Source organism: Astatotilapia calliptera, chromosome 9 (genome assembly GCF_900246225.1).
Source record: "Astatotilapia calliptera chromosome 9, fAstCal1.2, whole genome shotgun sequence".
Lineage (NCBI taxonomy): Eukaryota > Metazoa > Chordata > Actinopteri > Cichliformes > Cichlidae > Astatotilapia > Astatotilapia calliptera.
In genome coordinates, this window is record NC_039310.1 from 22,494,013 (window position 1) to 22,513,498 (window position 19,486).

The following is a 19,486-nucleotide window of genomic DNA, read 5'->3' on the forward strand; positions in this document are numbered from 1 at the left end:
ACTAATTACTGATTACTTCCCCAAAAAAAGTAATCCCGTTACTTTACTGATTACTTATTTTCAAAAGTAATTAATTACTTAGTTACTTTTTAAAAACACGATTTACAACCTGAAGAGGTGATAAAGCGATAGATCTTTCAGCCCAATTCTACTTTTTCTACATAATCCATCATACAAAATGTAATCAAATGGAAAAGTCTCTTTTTTAACTTGTTTTATCAGTTTTAATCTTTTAACTTTATGCGTCAAGCAAACATTAAATTATATGCAACATTCTCTGACTTGAATAAATTTGTTTAACATTTAAACCTATTTTCTACACATTCCAGCACATAAAATAAAATATTTTTTGTGTTTACACTCACTCTTTCAAATAGATGCAAGTAAAACACAGCAGAAAATAAATAAAGTCAAAGACTCAGCGGTCCTGTTGCTCTATTTTCACCTGTAAAGCAGGACTGCGGTAGGCGGAGGTTTACCCTGGTGCAGGTGTGCCGCTGTCAGTTGAAGAATCCTCGAGTTTCTCTGTGAGTTTCCCATTACGTCGTTGCGCACTCGGTGCTTGCTCGGAAGTTTAGGGTTTTTTTCGCTGTAAAAAGAAGTTTTCTTCCCACGCACGATGGACGCTAATGTTTTTGTCACTTTTTATGGAATCAAACTCAAAGTAAGGTCAGTACTTCCACGCTTTAAACTCTGCACGCTCATACTCTCTCCCACAATCGATATGTGATCCATTGTTGATCTGCACACAGCTGTTGTCACTAACAGCGCACTCGCTTACGTCACTGTCGTGAGACATTCTCGCAAAAAATCACGGTTTTAGTAACGCAGTAAAGGGAAAGTAACGGTAATCGAATTACCGTTTTTGCAATAGTAATCCCTTACTTTACTCGTTACTTGAAAAAAGTAATCAGATTACAGTAACGCGTTACAAGTAACGCGTTACTGCCCATCTCTGATGCTATGTGACTTACATGGCATAGATTCATTCCTATAAGCAGTCCTGTGACATGTGCGCACTTACTACTCATTAAACAAACAAAAAAAGGTAACTAAGACAGTTTTGTTGGTTGGGTTGAATATTACAAAATCATCTCATTTGTGAAAAAATTATATGCTTGTTATGCAGGGCCATGTTACCTGAAGTATTTTTTAATATTGAATGTTATTTATTTTATTCTGCTGTTATCAAGTTTTTCTTTTATGGTTTATTTCTATTCAGAATTTAATTCAACAAAGAAAACTTTCATTCATTTTATATTCATTACATATGAAGTGAAATATTAATTTTTTTTTGCTTGTTTGAACTTTCATGATTATGGCTCATGAGAAATGCAATATCACAAATTACTAGAAATTCCATTTCAGTAAATTACTATTCAAACATGGGCGAGACTCCAGACTTGACAGCTGTCCAGGAGACGATCATGGACACCTTCAACGAGGAGGGTAGTCTGCAGAACGTCTCTGCTGAAAAAGCTGTCTGTTTTCATGGTGCTGAGTCGAAAAGGAATATGATGGAAAGTTTACTAGAAAGAAAAAGTGTGGCAGGAAATGGTGCACAAGCAAAAGAGAAAGACCACAGGCAGTGTTGGGAAGGTTACTTTTAAAACGTATTCCACTACAGATTACAGAATACATGCCCCAAAAGTTTCTAATCTCTTCCGTTAAATGTACTCAATGTGATCTGAATACTTTGGATTACTTAATATATTGTAAAGTTTTTAAAACTACATGAATGCAGCAATCACATCCTGTAAATTCTTGCTTGTTTTTCTCTACCAAGTGGATGTTTGTGACAAAGTGGATGAGCAGTTGTAATGCTCTCCACTTGTCCCAGATGTGTTGACCTTTTTTTTTTTTGCACATCATGCACATTATTCTGTCTCGGTATTTCTTTGCTATGATTTGCTATTTTTCAAAGTAACATTGCTGCAATAACTATCCCGGGTTTGTTTGTGTAAGCATTCTGTTTCCGGCAAAACAAACATTCTGCAAATTAAGGCAAATACTCATTTACATGTTTCTTTATATTTTATTATGTTACAGATTAAATAATTTGTTCATACTTTGTTCTTTCTTTGCAGTCTTCATATAGGTCAGGTGTGAGGAAAGGCCCGCCTAGCATTTCCTCATTTTAAAGTGCAACCTGCTGATGTCACACTGATGTCACATCAGCAGGTTGAACCGAGAGGAGGGATTTCTTTAACCATAGAAATGCTCCCTTTTGTTTGTTTTATTCGTATAGAGCCGTTTAGTTGTGTAAATGTGCTAATCAGAAGTGAGAGGATATTTTTAGTCAACTATGTAGAGTTTTAGATCACTCAGCTCAAGTGAGTGGTACTGGCTGGGCTAATTGAAGGGAAACTGATGGCCCTATATATAGTGAGTCTCTGCCAGACTCAGATGAGAAAGGAGAGGTGAGCTGTGTTATCAAATCTATGTACTTTTGAGTTTTTTTTATTTAAGTTACTTTGGCGGAAGTTTTGTTAAGTTTCACGTATAGAGTCCACTGTAAATAAATTGCTCACCTCTGGAATCCCAAAATGTCTGCTGAGTCTGCTTCCCTACCACCTTCTTGCCCAAATCTCTCTGAATGGACAATATATTTATTGTAGGGGAGCAAAGACTTATGTTAACATCAGATGTTAACAAAAGATAAGATGTTAGCTTGGTGGCGAGTAGCCTTCAGTAATAGTAATAAAGCACACAGCAATAGTACATCGAAGATACTGAAGTGACAGGTAGCTACCACAACAACTCATATTTTGCATTTTAAATGCGTAATGCCGGTAAATATATTCCATTACTCACCAGCACTGTCCACAGCCTTAAGAGAATTTGTTGATTCAAGAGCTTGGGAAAATTTCACAAGGGGTGGACTGGAGCTGATGTCAATGTATCGAGAGTCGTCTTCAAGAATGGGGCATTGCATTAATAGGTGTAATAGATGTTGCCATCCTAATATAAAGTCATTCCTGACCAAAGAGAATGTCAGAAGCAGCTTATCTAACATGTAAGCAAATGTGTAATTCATATAGATGTGTGTATGCCAGCATATTTTTCTGTTTCCTTTTTTTTCTGCCCCTCATTCTCACATAAATTATAGTTCACAGTATGCTAAGAGTATCCAATAAATATCAGGTCTTTAACATGTGTTCAAGTGTTTAACATCCGTGTTCAGCCCATCAGCATATGGGTGACTGGCAGTCAGATGTCTAGCAAAGTTTGTACGATATAAACAAAGTGAAAGTTTGAAGACACACAACAGCTTGGGCAACGTGGAAAAAATGCATGACATCTACAGTGTCTGGCTCCACTTTTTCCTCTGTAGTCATTTGATAAACAATACACGCTCTTGTTTAGTTGTGTGGGTGGCTGCCGTGGGGTGACTTGAGGTAGTTGTCTAGCAGTCCATCCCAGCCCCCTTTACCTTCTCATCCACTAATTGGGCAGTTTGCTGTCTGCAATGGACACGTTTTGGGCCAAAGAGAATATAGTTCCAAGTGAAGAAAATTTCACATACAATCCTATTTGGATGGTAGCTGGAAAACTGGAGGTAAGAGACAATAAGAGCGAAACAGCTAATTGCTTGAGTCTATTCAGTGTTTCCTTTCCTGCAGTGGTTACTTGTGTGAGTAGGTGCGGTACTCAGCAGGACAATTTCCAGACATCACTGCAACTCAAAGAGAGCTTCAAATAGCTTCCACTGTTGGAAACAATCTATCCAGCCAATGCTTTTTAGACTAAATCATTATCTCACAATGGCTTCTAAAGACACAGGTGTTCACAAAAAAAGCCTTTTTAAAGTCTTTTCAAACCAATTGCTACCGTCCAACGTGTAGGGTATTGGATTTGCCCATAAAGGCTCTTTTATAATTTCCTTTTCAATAGTACCTTAATGTCAAAAGTCATTCAGCTCCTGGTGTCATTTAACCTTCTGAATTTCTGCCATTATCCATGGTGAATATCACGGGTAATTTAACCTAACAGCCCTTTTCTTTGTGTAATTATACCCATTACAGCAACGTGAAGGATTTCACTCCGTCAACTGTCTCTGTCCTCTGCTCTCCTGCACAGGTCATAGATTCAGCTCATCTTTTGAAACCAGTGCCAGGCCCATCATACAGTGCCACGATGCCCACTGGTGGGTCTTTGAGGACTCTAAATTGGCAGACAACAAGTTGATTGAAAAGTTATCTGAAAGGATTTTGAGAGACATTAAAACAAAAAAGCATTGCACCTGTATGTCCTAGGCTTTGGCTGAAGAGAGCTCAAATCATTCATGTGTAATTTGGCAATAAGAACATAATTATAAAGTATGAAGCTGAAAATCTAGATGAGATTTTGAGTATCACAATACTATTTTAGTTTGTGTAATATTCAGTGAAGGAAGGCTACTCAAGTCTTAGCTGAACAAACTAACAGACTCATATTGCCACACTGAGAGCAATAGTGCCACCATGGCAAAAATAGCAACAACTTCACTTTGAACTAAAATATTACAGAATTTTAAAAATAATTGTCAAACTTCATAACAAAAATATTCATTCCTGAGCCAAAGGAAACACATAAGGAGTCCAACATATACTGGCATTAAAAGTTTTTTTGGATGCCAGAATTACACTCATTCATTTAGGAGCTTTGGAGTGGATTATCAGTAATATAACACTGTTTTTATTAACACTGGGATGGTGTGTAAAAAAAAAAAGCCCAACAAATGAACAAAAACTTACAGGAACCACTCTGTACGGTTTAGTTTGACATTGTCTCGCTGAAATAAACAAAGTCTTCCCTGAGAAACACATTGACTGGATGCCACCATATGTTGCTCCATAACCTGTATATTCCATTTATCATTAATAGGGTCCTTCATAAATGTTACCAATGCCATGTTCACTCTACAAGTCACAGCTGCTGACTTTTGAACTGTGTGCTGATAAGCTGGATGATCTCTCCTCTCTGTAGCCTGGACTCTGGGGTTCCTGATTGATCTGAGCACAAGATGATTTCCTTTTTCTCTCAAGTGCATCTCATATCATTTCTGGCCCAGCAGAAGTGACAGTATTTCTGGATCTTGATTATTTACATATATATATTTACACTTACACATTTTTCTCTTTGCCTGGTTTCTACTTGCATGTTTTAGTTGGATTTTACAGATTCAGTGACAAACTTTATTTGCCTGCAATTAGATAATGTGCATTTCTGAGGCCATGCAGTGATATTCACTGGAGAATCATGACTGTAAAGTGGAGTCGCCTGAGGGCTGAAAGATCACGGCCCTATTGATTTCCAGCCTTATCCCTCCCTTACTATGATTTCTCCCATTTACATGAACCATAGATGAAATACTAAATTATTTACACTCTGTTTCCATCTTTTCTGCTAATCTTTGTATTACAAATACAAATTCATCTGTTTCAGACTTTCAGTATTTGGACTATTTTTAGTAGTCTGCTTTTTTTGTGTGTGTAATTTTTTTCCGCTTTTTTTCCTATTTGTTCTTTTTTTTAATACAATTCCTTTGGAAACTAAACAGTACTTAAATGTATTGTTTATCTCGTCGCTAATGCTATGAGATGTTTAAAATGTGAAATTAGACTTCAATCTGCATGAAAATGAATGAATTCATGAATATATAATTCCACATTTATTTCAGTGATAAACCACTAAGCAACCGAGTAGGAACAGGACACCGTAAAACTACTGTAAAGCATGTATACAGTATGAATGAACACGGCCATAATCAATATCAAATCACACTCAAAACACTAAGGAGAGTGACACAGGCTGAAATAACTTCCAACTCTTACATGGAGCCAAGCTATTAACACCCCAGCATGTATGCTGAAATCAAATCTGACAGTAAATGTGTTAAAAGATTATGCAAACTTTAATATATTAGGATTTACAGACTATGTTTCTGGCAAGTATTTTCATATGAGACTTTTCTATTCCAGTCCATTAATGAGTTTCCACACTCATTGTGATGAGTCTTGGGAATTGTCCTTTGAAAGTAAAATTAATAAGTAATGCCATGCAAAACTTTGGAAACTTGTTTTGTTGCTCATCAGAGACTAATTGGTGGAGGATTTGTGGTGTAATATTTGCACCCTTTACCAGACATTTGACAGTCTGATATCACACCGTGAGGGATCTGGACTATATTAAAGCTGTTTAAACGTAATTGTATTTTTCATTGACTCTACCGAACAAAACCTACATATGTTGATTATTATTGACACAACATTATTGACACTTCTCACAACAGCAAGCGTTTAGTTGTACAAAAGAAGGTAAGATGATGTACAATACTGTGCAAAAGTCTTGAACCACACTTCATTTCTTAATATTTGAACTTGCTTGTAATTTTGAACTTGCGTAATAGTTTTCCAGGTGTTCTGAAGATGTTTCCCAGTTTTTCTTTGGAAGTCTCCTGTTTTTTTTGTTTTTTTTAAGTCATTTTCAGTCCAGTCCCATCTGCAAAAAGTTATTTTTCAGCATGGCTTTTTTCCACTGTTCCATTTTTTGCAGTTGTCACATTGGATCAGTCCACATGATCCCAAAAACAGAAGCATACCTGGATAGAAAGCATACAATGGAACACTATCCTTGGCTGGTCTCCCTAGAGCCTGGACCTCAACATCATCTTGACAGAAAGCAGAACAAAAGGCAGCCAACCATTCAAAGCAGTGCTTTGGATGTCCCTTCAAGAGATGCACCTGGCTCATCAGTTGAGCCACTACTGTTTCCTGGAGCCTCACCAGAAATCATCTCAGTGTATGGGTGGATGTCAAGAAGGTATTCTTAAGGAAGGGAACCAGTGCAAACAGGCTGGGGTTTGCCAAACAAGAACCGGACAGAAAATCATGCAAAACCATCTGGAAAGCATCTGATTGGCAACGGCTTTGATGTTTCAGCATTACAATGACACCAAACACATAGCATACCTTGGAAAAACACACAGTGGAACCCTATCAGTCATGGATTGGCCTCCCTATAGCCTGGACCTCATCATTATTGAAACAGTGTGGGATCATCTTGACGAATAAAGGCAGCCAAGATCCAGAGAAAAGCTATAAATATCCTTCAAGGAGAACTATTCCTGAAGACTCCTTATAGAAATGGCAAGAAATCATGCCTAAAAGAGTTCTGGCCGTGTTGAAGAATAAAGGTGGTCTTTCTGGTCTTTCTAAACACTGACTTTTTATACAAGCTCTGTTTTGGTCAAGCCTTTTATTACAGCTCTGCTTTTTTATATATATATTAATACATTTTAACAGAGATGCAAGCTTTTTTTCTGAGGTCATTAACAGTTTTTTTTCCCAGAGGGCAGCCACTACAAACATAAACTTTTAGAAAATATGATACAGCCACCAGCTCACTCCTGGTGGCTGCTTGTCGGGGCCTGGAGCCTGGGGCTTGCTCGGGCCACTTCGGGGGTGGGGTGCCCTCGGCCTCTTGGCCTGGGGCTCGGTCACTCTGGCACAGCTGGCTGCTGGCGGAGCTCACGGGCACGTCACTGCAACACCCCCCCCCCCCCCCCCCCCCCCCCCCCACCGGCTTCTGCTCCGCGGTTGCTGGGCGACCCCTCATCTGGGGCTCTCCTCAGCTCTTTCCAGGATAGTGGCACGGTTGCCCCTCCGTTGGTCTTCCTTGGTCTCCTTTGCTCTTGGGGCCTCTGGATGTCTGGAGCCTTAATCTCCTCCATACCTGCCTTATGCCCAGGAGGACGGGGCTGTGGCTCCCCACACCCTCTAGCAGATCATTACATGAAGGAACCTTTTAAATACAAGCACGCTCACAGGTGTACACACGGGTGCTCACACAAACAAACTACACCCTTTTGGCTGCTACCTCAAAGCACACTGTGCGCTTTTGCTCTCACGTGCTGCACAATAATATTTAATATTTAGTATTTACCGTTATATTCATATAGATCATCGCGATGATGTTGTTTATTATATTGCTCTCTTTTTCTTTGCTTGTTTTCTCTTTTTTCTTTCTCAACAGGTGATCCAGGTGATTGATATATGTATTTTATGTCTGTTTGTTTTGTTGGTTTTTGCCCTATATCACCGTCCCGCTTCCCTGCTCTTTTTCTTTTTCCCAGTCAAGTCTGTCCCGTGTTCAGCAAATGAAAATAAAATAAACAATAAAAGCAAAGGTGAATCAAATAGACCAATACGGCAAGGCTGGGATGGTCCATTTGGTAAAGTAAATCCGTTGGGCATCTTTTGTTGCCTTTAGACAACAATTCTGATGGCAAAAGAACCAAACTGGACAGGCAAAAAAAAAAAGAAAAGAAAATATGATACAATATTGTAGATGAGATTTGAAAATGAGCTCAGCCATCTTCATAAATATTGGTATATAGATAAATGACAAGAAACATTTTTTCTGCAGAATAATTATTGGTGCTTTTAATAGTTTATATACAATTTCCCTGTAATACAATTTAATGTATAATGACGTGTTCTCCTAGTGTTTTATTCCTTCTTTTTCTAAAGTAAAAGTTCTAAAATTCCTCCACCACTGCTCATTGTCAGCTAATATTAAATACTTTTTGGTAATATAGTAGATATTTGTTCAACTATACAAGTAATAATAATTTACAATACTTAAACCTACACATGAGAGCAGAGAGTTGGCAGAAAGGTAAAGTGCAGCAGGAAACTGAATAGGGTAAAAGACGGGCAACAGAAAACTGTATGATTTAATCTGGTCCCGTCTGTCGTGTTGTACAGTGGAATAAAGGGTGGACTGGGGCTCTCTGCTCGCCTTTCTATAAAAGTCACCACATGCCACTGGTTACTTACATTAAAAGAAGGAGCCAGGCAACACACAACAGCATTTATAGCCTAAGCTAGTTTGCAATCCCCGTCTCTAGTTGGGCCTTTAAAACACAAGAAAATGAATAACACATACCACAGGGTACAGACTACAGTATGATATAAGATTATAACAAAACGGCAAATTATTCATGGCTCCATGACTGGTTAATCTTTAAAAGCTGTTTCAGTTTAAATTTAAAACAATCTCAATCCGGCTCCAGCTTGATTTCCGAAGGCAAAGAATTCCACAAGTTCATACAATGAACAGAGAATGCCATTTGCCCAAACAGAGATTTCCAGAGAAGCACCTCAGAGTTTCCAGTAGATGTTACTGAACTCAGAATTTTAAAACTGCAGGTCACTGAGCACCTTGAGAGCCCAAATACTAAAACATTTAAATATTAACTTTAAATTAGCGAATGCAATGCAAATAAACACTTTGTTTACTTTCAGAAGGTCATTTCAATGATTCACTTTTAAAATATTTATTTTTTCATCTGAAATTTTAATTGGCCGATTATATGTGTAAAGTTGTTTTTCCATACTGCAAATATTGCTGGAACTTTAACCTTGCTAGATGTTCTTCTCTGTGTATCATGGAAGCAGGCGACGTTGTGTCTGAACTTTCTACCTTGTTTCCACAGTCCAGGTTCACACCACTGCTATAATACTTACTTTTATTATTTACATTAAAAAAATGATGCAATTTGATAATAATTAAGGAAACAGCTTGCAGCAATAAATATTCAGTCATCGTTTAAATCTTGGCTTATAAAATATCCGCTGCTAGCTACATAAGAGGCAATACAGAGCTGCTGTGAATGGCGGAGCTTCAAGCCCCAACAAAGTCACTGAAAAAACTGTGCTTGGTGTTTTTGTGACAGATTGTAGATATATACATGTATAATTTGGTTTTGTTGCAGATAGCAATCACCATCACTGTTATTTTGATCTTTCATTCACAGACCTATGATAATATGTAATCATTTTTTCAGTGCTTTCATTGTTGAGGATGGACAACATGTTTTGTAATAAAACATGATCATAACCCAGTGAATGCATACAAAATCTCAGTGCAGTAAGTTTGGTAAGTGTGATTGTTGCATACTGTATTGAGCTATAGGTTGGCTAATTTGAAAGAATCAAACTCAGCTGCAGATCAGGTACAGTTGGAAAGAGTAGACATCGGGTAAGAAAGGTAACAGCAAAGTGAGTTACTGTATAATGCTGGAGAGCACATGATGTCAACATTGTTCAGCTCTGTTTTCTGTTTACTCAGAAAGCTAATCCTACAACCCAAGTAAAAAAATTTATTGTGGAAGAAAACATCAGTCACCAATAATAAAAGTGACATACATGAAGGTGATTTTCAAATAAGTTGGTCAAAGTTAGAATTATAATCTTGTCATGGTAGCTGTGCTGTGCTGTGCTGTGCTGAGACTGAATGAATTCATACAAGGTGTTAAGAGCAAAGTTTTGGAGCTCTACCCATACAGTGCAAAAAAGCTTGGCCCCTTCAATGACATCTTTCTGGGGACGTCTACAGCACATTCACTGTTCCTGTTGTACACAAAAAGATCCATGTTACATTCTCAGGCATTTGAGGGAAAATATTTATTTAAAAAAAAGACCTCGGCTGTGATGGAGGCATTGGAGCACTTTCTAAAAAGACAGCCTTAAAGTGGATAGTGTTCAAACTTAAATGAGGTTAAATCAGATCACATTTCTTAGATTCTTGTATTTGAATGAGCTGTGTGCCTTTATGACTGTTTACTGGACTCTTGATCGGCTTTTTTTGTTGTTTTTTTGCCTGTGTTTTATTATAGAGTACTCGTTTTTGGAACTAGTATGCACTAATTATGAAAAAAAAACCTCACTCTGCTACTTTAGCTACAAACTTGGTCTTGTAAAAGTTTTCTGGTTGATTCACATTTGAGACTTTGAGTTTGTTTTTTGTTTGGGTCATTCTCCTGGTTTTATATACTGGATGTAAGGCTGTATAAAGAAGAGCTATATACTATACTCAAATATGGTGATCTCATGCTAAAATGAAATTTGACTGCCTGGAGAAGGAGCCAAAATATTTTGATCAGAAGATATTTGCATTTGAATAAGAATAAATGAATAGTATAGTATGCCATTGTATATTTTTGTATATATATAAATAATTGTTAGTTGGTTTTTTTTGCCATCAATAAAATCTGATAAACACACATCCTTACAGTTACTATGAGAGAGGTCAAGTTCAGGATTTTGAGAGTTCGGTTGTTCATAACTAATGCATGAGCTGAGCCTGAAGACCTTTAAATTCCAACCTTGACTTATGGTCATAAGCGCTGGGAATGGCCTAAAAGAAGGAAAATCCAAATAAAATGATGATTGGCCAAACCATTAAGATAGGGAAAGGGTTTAGATATCACTCAGGTGGTTCTCATGAGTACCCTCCATTCACTCGGGGAAGAGATTTCCCGACATGTCTAATTTGTAGAAGACTACAGGGTAGACCTGGAACACACTGGAGAGATTATGTATCTCATCTGGAATGGTAGAGCCGGCTAAGCCTGCTACAACTTCATTGAACATGCTGTAGCTAACCAGCAGAAAATAGATAACTGATTTTAAACCAGTGAGGACATCACCAAACCCTTAATTATAACTTTTCACATTTAGTACATATTCAGCATCATTGCCATCATTTTAAATTGTTTTTCACATTACCTCTTTCAGCCCATTTTCACTGTTAAACAAAATAACTAGCTGAAATAACTGACCAAAGCAACTTATATATAGCTACAGTAGTGTGCAAAAGTCTTAAGCCACCACACATTTCTTCTCTGTACATAACTACTCATTGAAGAAACAATCCAGAATTTACATTTAGGGACTTTCGTGGAATGTATAATACACTGATGCAAAATAATGTGTTTTTTGCTCTTTTTTGGGGGAAGCGTGTCATCAAATGGAAACTGAACAAGTGGAGGACAAAGGAAGACATTACAGGCTTTTAAAAAAAAACAAAAAAAACCACAAGCTGTGTCTCACAGTCATGTCCTTTAAGAAATAAGAAATCCAGCAAAGACCTGACATAAGACTTGAGATGCAGCTGGCCCTTCAGTTGATCCATCTGTTGGCTGTTGGCTTAAGCCTCATCAGAAATGGTCTCACTGGAGAAGCGGCTGTCAAGAAGCCATTTTTAAGGATTCTTAAGGGAAACGGGGAAATAAGGTTGAAGGATGCCAAATTATACAAGAGCTGGACTGAAATTCAGTGGCAACAGGTCTTTACCAGCTTCCCTTTTCAGCATAAAAGTGATCCAAAATGCAATAACAGCATACCTAGATTGAAAAATGTAGTTTAACACTGTTAGTCATGGATTGGCCTCCCCAGAGCCTGAACTTCAAAACTGTTAAAGCCCTTTGGGATAGCAAACATCCAAAGAAGAGCTTCAGATGTCATTAAGGAATTATTCCTGAGGACTATTAAAGAACTTCAATAAAGCTCATCTTAGACTTCAGGCAGTGTTGAAGAATAAAGGTGGTCATGCCAATTATTGTTTTGAGTGTGTTAGAATTACACAAACTGTCACAGTACAAGCCGTCAGACACAGAATGGACCCAAAAGACAGATTCTACACAGACACTCAAGATACGTGAAGGAAGTTTAATTACAAGAACGAGAATACATACAATGCTTGTGCACATGTACAGCGACTGCATACAGGGGTGAGTGAAATGCCAAGGCACGAATGAATACTAGCAAATGGGGCAGGGACGATATATAGCGGAGAGAGACAATTTTACTAGAATAGTAGTGAGCAAAAGCTGTGACGTGAGCAAAGACACTATAACTATGCATACAGAAATGGCAATATATACATGATTGTGGGTAGAACACTATGACAATTAAAACACCAATTATGGTAGGAGAGATAAATACTGCAAGTTATCTGTTTGAGAGCATGAGCATGACAATGGGGTCCCAAAGCTGGAGCTGGACATCGTAGGGAATATCTAATCAGACCGAGAAACGAGGGAGAGAGCCGGTGGTCAGGGAGACTGTAAGAGAGGAGAGGTGTATCAGAGTGGAGGTAAAACGGATTGCAATGAGATATCCAATGAGAGTAATTCTGTGGCTTACTTGTCCAGAGGTGGAGGTACGTGAGAGGAGGAGGTAAGTTTGTGAAGGTCCGGGTGAGTATTGATCCAGTACGAGAAGGTCCAGTAGTGAGACAAGGGGGCAGGCAGACAGGTGAGAGTGTAGACCGTACCCGAATGATGGCTGTGATGGCGGCAGGCGAGCTCAACGACGGGGCCGAGAGTCGCTGTAGCCCGGTGGCAAGAATGTTCCATGGACACAAGCTAGTTAGTTGCGATTCAGGCATAGAGCAGCTGTCAAGGCTGGACTTAAATACTACAGAGTTAATCAGCTCCAGGTGCAGCTCCTGAGAGAGACGAGGACGACTCCGCCCAGAGGAGGAGACATGACACACAGCGGAAAAATACTGCCACTCACGCAGACCATGACACAAGCTCTGTTTTTGCCCCATACACAACATATATTTTGATGTATGTTTGCATGTTTCAGAAAATCACTGCACCGTTTTCCTGGCAAAACAAAATGCAATGACCCGTATGGAAAAGATATATATAAATCTTATAAAGTTTGTATCTGTCCTGTGTGAAACTTGTATGAAAAGCATAGAAGAGTGAAAACAGATATAAGATCCCTAGAAAAATTATATAAATGAAACTTGTATGTTTTGGATACAAAAACAATATATGAAAGTGGCCACTTTCATGAGTAAATCATATATTTTCTATTTCTTTTCCAAATGGGGAGTGACTTTTGCACAGTATTGTCAAAATTAATTTCCATCTGTTTTCACTCCATCCAACCAGCAGCAGTGTACTTTACTGAGTTATTAATGACTTCACTGCACTTTCAGTCTTTGTAAAGCCAGCGAGTAGACCAGACTGGATGTGTTGACTGCCTGGTTCTGACTTCTATATGAAGTAACTTGGCTGAAGCCAAAACAAAAGGAAAAACTGAGGAGAACTGTAAACAAATCATTCTATTTTTTTTAAGCAAAACTTTTCTGTATTACACATTATGCTATTCAGATAAAGTACTGAAATAATCCATTTTTAAGGATTTAAAGCCAAAGCAAAGGGTCAAACTGAAGTTTCCAGAGTTCCCCACAGGGTAGCTGCATGGCTACATGGTTTATATTTATTTTTCAGCCAAATAATGTGTTCAAGGAGGCTCAACACTTTTTGATTACATGAAAATAAGCAGTGTATAATCTATTTTGCTACTTTAGCTGCTTACATTCCTTTTTTTTTTGTATTTCTTTGAAAGACTCGGCTGAATTTACAAAGAAATACACTTATCATTCATAACACATCCACTTGATCAGATTTCATATTGTTCTTTCCTTTGGTCTGTAGTATGAAACTACTATTATGGAATACCAAAGGCCTCGGGTCCAAAGTGAAAAGTCCCATTAATAAAGAAGAGATTACTTTCACTTGCTGTCAAGACCCGGTGCTGCTAAAGGATTGATGCTCTCACATTAAATCAGCCCCTTGAAAGGTCCTTCTAAAACTGTATGAGTGCCAACTGTATAGGTAATTTTTTTCTCTCTATTATGTTTCACTTTCAGGGCATGTTCAGTGGTTTTATCAAAGCATTGATATTGGGATTTTGCTTTGTTTGTTTGTTTGGTCATTTTTTAGAAACTGTGCATTTGTCTCTTTTTTCTTGTGTGCATTTTCTTTCTTTCTTTCTTTCTTTCTTTCTTTCTTTCTTTCTTTCTTTCTTTCTTTCTTTCTTTCTTTCTTTCTTTCTTTCTTTCTTTCTTTCTTTCTTTCTTTCTTTCTTTGTCTCCCTCCATTTCCCTCCTTGGAGCCAAAGGGTTTGTTGTTCACTTTTTGTTGTCTGAGCCATCATTCAAAATGCAAGGCTTTCTGCTGACAGGCACTGAAGCAGGGAAATGAGAAATGACTTACACAGTTTAGCTCCTCTTCATTTTCACTTGCCTTATTATTATCAAACGCGCGCACGGGCACATTCCCACACACACAAGTGGGCGCGCGCGAGCACGCGTGCACAGTGCACACACTTTCACAGATGATTAGTGAAGTCTCCTCAGAAGAAAGACACCTAAATCTGTAAAGTGGTGAGAGGTTTTTTGTCAATGTCCGCACTCCGTGACATACAGTACATTTAGCAGACTCTGACACTGCAAAGAGCGATGACCCCTGCGCACCACTAATTAGCCATCATTCATAATTGATTAAAGTCTGAATGTAAATAATAAATGTAAACTGAGTTTTATTTAGGTTGTCTTGTCAACTACAGTTACCTAATGCATTACTAAGAGTGGATGCAAACACGGGCGCATAATGTTGGACTAATCCCTGCATTAGATTTAGTTAATTATTTTAAATGGCTAAGAGAGGTTGGAGGTGTCTCCTGGCTTTGTTTCGCATTCTTTATAAAGTAATTTCACATTCTGGTCATGGGAAAATGATGGACCAGGGTCCTGTTTTTCTGAAGGAAGCATTTTAATTTTGACACTGAGCCAAGATTGGCTTTACTCCTTTGGAGGATCGTTTTATTCTTTCTGAGGGGAATGCCAAAATCAAGCTATCCCATTAAAAGCAGTTTTGTCTCACTTTATATCCTAAGTTAGACTGTCAGTTGTTGTAGTATTAATAAATGAAAGAACTACACTGCCCTCCCACTAGTGTGCATAAATGATATACTTAGTTTTAATAAAGGTAAACAAATTAGACGTGACAGCTGATGAGCTGATGAGCTCTAATATAAAGTTCCAGCCTCTAAATTGTGAGAAATTAATGTTTAGTCTTTTTTTAGTCCTTTACTTGAATAGTTTTTGAATAGTTTTACTGCTATTATACACAATCTGTAAAATATTATAGAGTGTCTTACAGAGAGAGGTGCTTTTTTGTATTGTTATTAAATTGCATTATTGGCACTTATAGTCATGATTTTACCCAAATCCTTTGTTGCAGTTCTACTATTAGGCACATCATTCTCACGACTCTTAACACAGTTCAATTCTCAAAGCACATGCTTTTGCAAATCACATTTTTCACCTATGTCAAAACATGCAATGTCAGTTGGTCACTTCAACTCTGTGACCAGTAAATTAAAAATACTTCCATCATGGTTCTAAGACTTAAACACCAAATAGTTTCATACTTACTGACTTTGAAAGGGTGCTGCAAGCAGTGTGGCCTACTGTAGGACAAAAAGTGTTCAGACACAAAGTAATACTATCTTCTTCTTCATGTGGCTGATTCCTTTAGAGGTCACCACAGCAGACCATATGCCACAGTCTCACTCTATCCCTAGCATCCTCTTCTGTCATACCAAACCTGTCGTCCTTCACTACATCTATTTACCTTCTCTGTGGTCTTTCTCTTTTCCTCCTGCCTGCCAGGAGCTATTATAGCCGCTATTCCTTCTCTTCACATTTCCAAACACTCTCAATCTTACCTCTCTAACTTTATCTCCAAACTGCTCAACCCAAGCTTTTCCTCTGATATACTCGTTTCTAATCCTGTCCATCCTTGTTCCTCCCAATGAAAATCTTACCATGTTCAACTGTGCCACCTCTACCTATACTTCTTCGCCTTTTTTGTCAATGCCACCATCTCCAAACAATACATCACAGCAGGTCTCACTATCATCTTGTAAACCTTCCCTTTCTGTCTTTCTGCTATTCGTCTGTCACAAATCATTCCTGACACACATCAGAAAACAGAAACAAAGACTTTGACCATAACACCAGCTACTGTGTAGTACAGTAAAGCTATGCTGCCTACATGTATAGTGTATGCTTGTGTAATTATGACAGTGTCAGGATGTGCACCTGTGTTTCTATTTGTTTCAAGTATTCAGATTCTGAGAACATGTGTCTCTATTTAATTTCAAGTGAAGGGCAACAGTACTAGGGTAAAACTGATGTTGATGTTGTAGAGCCGATTCAGATGAGAAATACACCAACACAATAGTAAGATGTTGTTAGTAGTGAAGTGTGTGTAAAAGCAATAACAGTGAGTACAAACACAAAGACTAATGTGGGTGTGGAAATGAATTCCGGATTGGAGAACTGCACTTGACATTCCTGGTGTGAGAGCATGATGTGAATTCTTCAACCACGGTCAGATAAAACTAAATTGGACAATGTGTGATGTCATTGTGTTAATGTGCAACCCCAATGCCAAAAAAGTTGGGTTACTGCGTAAAATGTAACTAAAAACAGAATGTAACAACTTGCAAATCTCATAAATGCTGAAAACATTTCAAATGTTTAAATGAGAGCATTTTATGGAAAAAAATAAGCTAACTTTGAATCGCAACATTTGTCAAAAACACTGGGCCACTTTAACACTGCAACAGTTAAAAGTCTCTTCTTGCATTTTGGATGGCTGCGTGTCTCCATTGTGTATGCACATATTGTGAGGCGTGCGCTCTCCGAGTCAGAAAAAAAGCCATCGATGCAGTCCTCAGAAGTAGCACATCATTAATAACGGAGGGACCTTTGAAGATCCTGCATAAATGTCTAATTAGGTTTGGTAACCTTTAGGAAATTCAAGTGGGTGAATACTAAACAGGCCTGGAGATCCTGTACTGCATGGCAAACTAAGCACTCAACATGTGGGAGAGAACGCTGACATTGAGGAGGTTTGTTCCCCTGCCTGAAAGGGCATGCAATTTAAGCCACATTACAAGTGCGTCTGAACTCATTGGCCAATTTCGGGCCAATTTATCGTAGTTAACCATCCTGTGTACACACGTCATCACGGAGGTGGAACAAAAATATGCTGTGTTTCGTTTTCTTTTTTTTTATTACCTTGCCCTTCAAGCTGGGGCGGATCATTGTTTTTGCATAACTGTGACAAGCCTGCGTGGCATTTAACAGACTCTTAAGTATGAGAATTCAAACCACCAACCGTACTCGTACTGATCTACGGTTAGAATGAGGGGGCTGGTTTACACCACAGTGTCCTTGTCACAGTTTAATAACATGCGTATGAGGGGTGACAGCATATAACAATAAAAGTAACACCATGTGTTGTTTTAATATACCCAGTCTCCCTCTGACATAGTACAGCAAGCTTTTAAGTGTCAGTCTTTGACTGTGACAGGAGCTTGAGTGTGATGCAGCTGTTTTATTGGGATTTCTGCTTTTAATTACAATGAGATTTTTTTTCATTGATTTAAATGAACAGATAACTGAGTTCTCTGTCTGGTGGGTCACTTGAAAGAGACATTCTCAACCCTGATATAAATATAATAAATAGAAACATGAAAATGGACTTACGATATTGTTCATTAAAAAGTGAAGCAGGTAAAGAGTTTGTTAACCCTCTGGGGTCGCCGGACGCGCCAACATCACATGACCAATTTAAGACGACACAGCTACAAGATGCAGTAAGTCAGAGTCTCCATTCCAACTTGGGTCGAAAATGCAGACTTCAAACTATATACCAGTTTTTGAATTGTTTCGATGGGCCACGTAGAACCAGAGTTATGATAAAAAATACACGAGATGTTTTTTTCTGAACAAAACAGTGGTGTTTACAGCGGGAAGACCGGTAAAAACGGCGTTTTCTACAGACAGCGCTAGCAAACGCTCTCCGCTTGCGAGCGAAAAAAGAAAAAGAAAAAATGCCCCTTCCCTATTGGTGTTAGAGTTTACCATGTCAGCCAATCAAAAAAAAATGATATGGCAAACATGTGACATTTGGTTGTTTAGGGACAAGGGGAAGTTTTTAGGAGTGACGCCTGTGAGAGAAAGACAGAGAGAGAGCGAGTTTTCATATGTGAGACATTAGTAACGTTTAGCGTGTTTGGAGGCTATAGTTAGTGTGTTGTGTAGTTATTATTTTGTATTGTGTGTCAGTTAGACTGCTGAATTTCATATTTTCTCCAAAAAAAAAAAAAAGTCGTCAAAGGCAGATTTCAGTGTAAAAGCTGTTCCCACATGGAAAACTGGACTGATGCACCTCCTGCTGTCAGACCTGCAGGGTTTAGGCCTTTGGTGTTCTCCTCTGTCTTATACTGAACACAAACTACATTTTTTGGACTGGCACAAATAATTTGTGTGCCTTCTTATTTGATGCAGAACACCTGATTGTTCTGTAAATAGATTTAAATGGTTATATAAAAAAACGCCTGAGGCCTTGGCTGCATTTTTAGGTAAATAGTACCATATAACTTTGTTGTTTGCAAAACTTGTGTGTAATTTTTAGAAATGTACAATTTCTATTTGCATTTCAAGTTATGAAAATGATTCGTTAAACATGTTTGTGGGTTTTACAGTAAAAAATATAACGTTTTTCTACTCGGATTTTGAATTTTTTGTCTGAATTTAGATCAACTGTGCTAATATAGTATACCAAAATGAAAAAATAACTCAAATTTCAGATATTTGAAGTTGTGCTGAAAATAATGATACCAAACAAGGCAAGAAAAATATATTTTAAAGGAGAAATATAGAGGTAAAATCAAAAGTAGTCAAAAACGGCCAATTAAAGTGATAATAACCTGTAGTTTCCAGGCACCACATTGTGACAAAAGATAGCATTTCTATGCCTAATCTGAAAATACAGTTT

General features: G+C 38.0%; 1 long non-coding RNA gene across 1 annotated transcript; it reads right to left on the reverse strand.

Annotated features, from left to right (window-relative positions):
- Positions 1-12,483: 12,483 nt before the first annotated feature.
- On the reverse strand, positions 12,484-13,229 carry LOC113029729 (uncharacterized). The gene is made up of 2 exons (XR_003273484.1): positions 12,975-13,229; positions 12,484-12,892 (listed from the first exon to the last, which is right to left on the reverse strand). It is a non-coding gene; the product is annotated as an uncharacterized LOC113029729 (long non-coding RNA).
- Between the last annotated feature and the right edge of the window lie 6,257 nt (positions 13,230-19,486).